Here is a 5,065-nt window from a genome sequence, read left to right as displayed (position 1 = left end):
AAGGATGCTGGGCCGTCTAGTCCCTTCAAGCGCCGTGGGCAGAGACAAGGACGAAGCCGCTGATAGAAGCCGCCGCCACTCGCGCCCCGGACCGGAGAGGGGAGCGCGAGCGGCCGCCGGACTCCGCCCCTTACCTGGACCCTTCCTTCCTTCCTTCCTGACCACTGCCCTTCCCTTCACGAACCCCGCAGCACGACGAGGACACCAGCTTTGTTACCATTGCCATGCATTATAAGACTGATGGACTCCAACGGTTGGACTTAAAAATCATCAAATGTGTTCTACTGAGGAAACAGTCACCTACATCTTGGATGCCCTGGGGGTAAGCAGATAAACATCACATTTTCATTTTTGGGTGCACTATCCCTTTAACCCAGGGAATATATTTAGGTTTAAATAACCTGTAAATGTGTATCTTAAGATTATTATTATTATTATTATTATTATTATTATTATTATTTCTTTGGTTGTCAGTCATTTGGGAAAAAAGATCTCTGGACAATTCATTATAATTTCTCCTTTCATAATGTTTTCGAGATCTATGACCAATGTGGTTTTCTGTCAGATTTTTCATGTTGTAGTTAAACTGTTATTTATTCATACTGTTAAGTTTTAAAATGTAATGATGCCTTAAAATTGGGTTTACATGAATGTTATTTTATTGATGTTTATCATGAAAATGTTTATGTATTGCGGATGTAAAGAAAAATGGCTACTGCCATTTTATTTGGCTTAAATTAACTACATTTTTAGTTTCTGTATTAAAAAATAAAAAAAGGTTGTCCTATGCAAAATGCTGTAATGCAGTGCATTCCATGTGACGTCAGAAATGTTCATTTTATCTTTAATCTTCATTTGATTCATCTTAATTTAATCTTTAATCCATCTAATCAATTAATATTATTATTTATTTTTCTTATTCTTATGATGTTAAATAAGAACTGGTGTAAATGCTTGGCGTTGTGGAATATTTACTATTTTCTGCCTTTATGCTGAGCTGTACGTTCGAATGAACTACTGCTTATATTGCTGTAATGTAGACTTTATTATAAAGTTAGTGTTTCGACCTAGGTGCATCACAGCTTTTCTCCTCGACTTCTGACTTTGTTCGTTATTCTCAGACTATGCGTACCTAAATATAAAAAGAGTTGTTGACGCCTCAAATTATACTTCCAAACCCCAAACGTGTGTCGGAAGTAGGGTTGCCAACTTCAGAAAAGGAAAATAAGGGACAATCGTGGTTTTTCATAGAAAAATAAGGGACAGAATAAGGGATACACACTCTTATGCTCATCAATGCTGTATTTATTTGATCAAATACAGAAAAAAACAGTAATTGTTAAATATTATTGCAATTTCTAATATTGGTTTCCTATCTTATTATACTTTAAAACATCATTTATTTTTGTGACGCAGCACTGAATTTTCAGCATCATTACTCCAGTCCTCGGTATCACATGATCCTTTTATAAATCATTCTTATTCTGATTTATTATCAGTGTTGAAACTGTTGTGCTGCTTAAATTGTTTTTTTTGGAACCTGTGTTCCATATATAAAAAAGTTAAAAAGAACAATTTATTCAAAATGGAAATCTTTTCTAACTATCACTTTTTATACATTTAACACATCCTTGCTGAATAAAAGTATTCTAAAAGTTTCTTTAATAAAATAGGCAAAAAAATTTTTTTTTTTTTTTTTTTTTTTTTTTTTTTTCTTGTATTTTTGATCAAATAAATGCAGACTTGGTGAGCATAAACTTCTTTAAAAAAAAAAATTTAAAAATCTTACTGATCCCAAACTTTTGACCGGCAGTGTATAGGCTATATATGTGTTTTATTCACATGTTATTTTTATTATCTGTATGTTGTTGTCTCTAAGTACTGGAAGCTTGTGACACTAAAACAAATTCCTTGTATGTGCAAACATACTTGGCAATAAAGCTCTTTCTGTCTTCTGATATGCGTGTGTAATATACAGTAGGCATACTACAGTATATATGAAAATGCATATTTTTCAGTTAAAGAGAACTTATAGAACATGTACTGCTTTGGGTGCTTGACACTTCATTGGTCATTTTGTGTTTTAAGAATGATATTCGAGGTTAAGAATACGCTGGAAGTTACTTAAATGTAAATACGACTTTCCTTATTGATCACGGCTTCCCTCAGGTAAAATGCACGTTTTCTTGCGTGGCTGGATGTTGGAATCGCGTTGTGTGCATTCGCTCAAACTGATTTGCTGAAGTCGAAACGCGGTCGTTAAAAACCCCAACTCCGTTAGAGTGAGTCCCGCTCGCTGTGAAGCGGGGGCGACCAGCCGGCAGAGGATTCCGCTTGGTCTTAAAGCCTTTCTGGACGGCTACGGAACGCTTCTTTGATGCCTTAAATACGGGACGATTCCGTATTATACGGAACGGTTGGCAACCCTAGTCGGAAGTCAACGCCCTCATACGCATGCGGGGGACTTTTATTTTGAAACGTTGAACTTCCTGTCCGTCATTTTGCAAGTAACGTTACGTGTTCTTGTTCTCGACTGGACACCCTTGAGCTCGCTTTCAAAAACCCAATTTAACGAAGATTTTTTCAGTGTTTTCTGACTTCATCAGCATACCACCAACGAATATTTAATTGAATAAACATGGACCAAATGGAAGACCCTGCTGGATCGGATAAAAAACGAGCTATAGAGCGGAAAAGGTAGGTTCTATGTTGTAAACAACGGCCTGTCTGCGCTCGGAAGCTTCTAGTGTTTGGATTGCAGCCACTTAACCACTAAAGAAGCTGGATTAAATCCAGTATATCGCTGTTAAATGTCAAGAGAGCTGGATTAACATCAATATATGACATTATATTAACAGCTATTTAATGTTGCACATTAGCTGTTGGGAACGGTTAGGTATTTGTCATTATGACTGGTGTATTATGACCTCGAAGCTCCAGTAGTACAGCACTTATTTATTATTATATATATTTTTTCCAAGTGCAGTACATCAGTTGAGGTCTAACCTATTTATTTTGTTTCTTTTTTTTTTTTCTTTTTTTTTTTTTCCTGGGTGGTGATAGTTTACGGTTAAAGTTTCCGTTAAAAAGCGTTTTAAGTTCAGACCTCTTTTTTTCTGATATCTAAGATTTTTGTTATGTTGAACTAGCGCGAGTTGAATAGCCATGCGTCATGGTGTTTTGCTGTATTGCTATTATTTATAGTACTATGATAATAGACCATGATAAAAATTTCCCAAGGGAGGGACCTGCATTTTTCTGACGCAGCACTGGCTACATATTAAAACCGCTGTTTTCTTGCCTATTTATAGGAGTTGAAGATGCCAAAGGAGGATTTCAGAGAGGACAAGCTTTCAACATCAGCACCGTCCATCACTTTGTCCCTCCACTCATCCCCTAAACATCAGGCACAGGTGGAAACACTGGTTCACAGCCACGTTTTGTAGTTATAGATTGTGTTCAGAATCATAATTGGATTTGTGACATACAATAGAACAAACTGCAATGCAATATATTATTGTTAGTAATATTATAATTAAGCAGTATACTGATAATTTATCTTTGTCCCTGACAGGCACTGGTTTAGCCAGAGACCTCACCCCAATACTCCATTTAAGTCCAGCAGTTTCATCAAGCGTTTCGATGGGAGGTAATGAAGGAGGTGGACAGGGAGGAGAGCGATGGAGCCTCTTCGGGGTGCGGCCCATCATGCAGAAATCCCCCACTGACCCAGGATCAGAAACCAACACACCTGGCAAGAACCTGTTATACGGATAAATTATTTTAGGTTTTAAAGGGGTCATATGATGCTTTTTTTAAAGATAATTAATATCTTTTTGGTTTTGAGACTTTAGTCTTTGCAACTTCAGGGATCTTATCTATGCACTAACAGCTTGTAACACTCCAAAGAGAAAGGAAAACTTGAAATCGCATCATATGACCCCTTTAAAGATGCCTAATTATAATGTGACTCAAAGGCATGAAGAAATTAAAATGATATAAACATTAACATCATGTGTATTGTGAAAAGCGCTGTATACATTTTGGGAAATTCACAGTAAGACCAGGAATGTGTTAATGTAAACATTTTTTCCTGCTGTTTCCATGACTACAGGGGGATTCATGCTGCAATCGCACTTTGGGGTTCCAAAGTCCAATACAATAGATGGCATGAAAACCCAAATAAGCCTCACGGTTGAAGATCCCGCCAATTTCAAATCTCCCAAGATCGAGATGAGCGGCGAGGACGGAAAGAAAACATCCTGTCACAGACTGAGACATCGAGACATGAACATTCTCACTCCTTCCGGCTTCTGAACTCCACAAGTCTTGAACTCCCCTAAGCTTCCTCGCCTTTTATATACACATTATAGCACAAAATGGCATTTGCTATTTTATGGTCTCTTGTGAGTAACACCACACCAACTTATCCTGTTTCCCCATATAACTTTAATAGAATTTCCCTTTAAATTAGATAAGAGCTGTAGAATCTCTTAAATTAGTGCCAAGCTTCATTGATCGTTGTTTTTATGCCCCCCCCACCCCAAAAAGACCACTTTTTTTAAAAACATTTTGAATTTTTTGTTTTTTGTTTTTTTTATTACTGTGTGCTATGACAAAGTGATTGCTTTTGATTATTGTGGTTTAAATCTGCCACAGTAAAAACCTATCGAAAATATCAAAATATGCATAATTATCAATAAGCTTGTGTTTTTAGGTGTGAGATGCACTCACAAGTACATCCGCTAACAGTAAATCTGAATTTTGTGGATCATTTTGAAAGCTTGTGTATACTTGTGTAAACATGTTTCAACAGCATTTTGCATTAGATTGATGGATTTCATCAGTGCACGTGTTGTAGTTAAATAGCACATCAACAGAATAACATACTGTTGCGCACATCTGTTTATTGCCAATGTAAAACATGCAATCTAAAAGTCAGATTTGACTAAGCAGTCAGGTATCCATCTTTCAACATAGTTGAAACATGTTTAAGTGCCATTTTTGTGACTTAACTGAACTGCTTATTTAGTTCAGGTTACTAATTTATTTTATTAATTGATGA

General features: G+C 36.5%; 1 long non-coding RNA gene across 1 annotated transcript; it reads left to right on the top strand.

Moving 5' to 3' along the window:
• Positions 1–2,492: 2,492 nt before the first annotated feature.
• On the top strand, positions 2,493–3,754 carry LOC107680930 (uncharacterized). The gene is made up of 3 exons (XR_001633205.1): positions 2,493–2,697; positions 3,312–3,413; positions 3,575–3,754. It is a non-coding gene; the product is annotated as an uncharacterized LOC107680930 (long non-coding RNA).
• Positions 3,755–5,065: the final 1,311 nt, after the last annotated feature.

The sequence above is a fragment of the Sinocyclocheilus anshuiensis genome, unplaced genomic scaffold, assembly GCF_001515605.1.
Source record: "Sinocyclocheilus anshuiensis isolate Anshui unplaced genomic scaffold, SAMN03320099.WGS_v1.1 scaffold1462, whole genome shotgun sequence".
In the NCBI taxonomy this organism is placed as follows: Eukaryota; Metazoa; Chordata; class Actinopteri; order Cypriniformes; family Cyprinidae; genus Sinocyclocheilus; species Sinocyclocheilus anshuiensis.
The sequence above is the reverse complement of the archived record's forward strand: the minus strand, read 5'-3'. Positions and strand labels throughout refer to the sequence as shown.